The sequence below is a fragment of the Lepisosteus platostomus genome, chromosome 11 (genome assembly GCF_059453375.1).
Source record: "Lepisosteus platostomus isolate fLepPlt1 chromosome 11, fLepPlt1.hap1, whole genome shotgun sequence".
NCBI classification, from domain to species: Eukaryota; Metazoa; Chordata; class Actinopteri; order Semionotiformes; family Lepisosteidae; genus Lepisosteus; species Lepisosteus platostomus.
The window spans coordinates 43,405,388-43,406,776 of NC_142621.1; positions in this window are offsets into that span (position 1 = coordinate 43,405,388).

Below are 1,389 nucleotides of genomic sequence, written 5' to 3' on the forward strand. Positions count from 1 at the left end.
TGACTTTCCAAGTAGGCACGGGAATCCTAAACTCACCTAACCCGTTCTACCTTATTCCAGCCTCATTCCGCAAGTTTATTTTTATACACATATCAAATGATCAAAACACAGAATGCATGACGCCTGTAGGTACTGTAGGTGCGGCAGCACACGAGAGTACCTGGTGGTTTACCTGGTGTAATCTCTAATGTAGAAGTGACGCTTTTTGTGTTGTGAACGTAATTTTCAATACCAAGGCAATACCCCCAGTTTCTTGCTTGACTTCATTTAATTAACAACGTTTCTAATCCATTACATCGTCTTCTAACCAGTGCTGCTTGCTGTTATCAGTCTCCCGTTTCACAGAGAAGTCCGGCCTTCGCCCATGACCCCAGAACGCCGTAATTCCACAGTTTAAAATCCTAATCTCTCACTGACTAGCAAAACTCATCTAAAGCAGAAATCATTCAAAGCCGCCCCACACCTGAAGCCCGAAACCGCATCAAGATCATGAAACAACCTGCAAACCTTCAGTTTGATCAGATAATTCTGACCACAACATATTTTATCCTCAGTCGGTCTTGGATAACAGCCGAGGCCATTCGCTTCGGTGTGTGATATGAACTCCGCGATCACACTTCATTCTATAACCTTGTCAGAAAAAACGATGCCTTGAGTGCACGTTAATTCTGCTTAAAACACCTTTTACGGGTTATTATTTTTCAGCGTTTTATACACAGCATTCAATATATGAGCATTCTTTCATTAAGTGGAAAAAAACTGCCTTGTTTTGTATCCTAGTTTAATTTGAAAAGGTTGAATCATTCTAGTAGGTTTCAACATCTGATGTAATGCCACGAAAATAAAACAATGACAAACCAATAAAAGCAAAATAGCAGTAACAGGACCTTAAGCATATTTCCCTGACCGCAGACCTCAAAAAGAGCATGATTTAATGTTTTTTCCAAATCCTTAAAATAACATTACCTAACAGCTAGCCACTCTACACACGTTAATTAAAACCCTAGTTCTGATGCGTATTAACTGGCAGATTAGGTTCCCTTAAAACCCAAGGAACTGGCAGATTAGGTTCCCTTAAAATACGCGTGCACCCTCATCTGTCGCGCTACGAGGAGTGAAATAATTGAGCGTTAGTGGGAGGTCTGCTGGGATTCAGTGAACTGGACTGGTGTAAAATGGGGAGCTTTATTATAATTGGAAAGGGAAAGTGAAACACCTGTGAATTCCTGTTTTTGAAATCACTACCACATTTTCTACTGTCATGCGTGTTCACTTCCTGCAATCGTACTGCGTTTTCTTTAGTAACCTGGACAACGATGAACGATATCTGTCTGCTCTAATAGACTATCACCTTTACACGCGCATAATAATTTCTCTTTCTTTATCGCG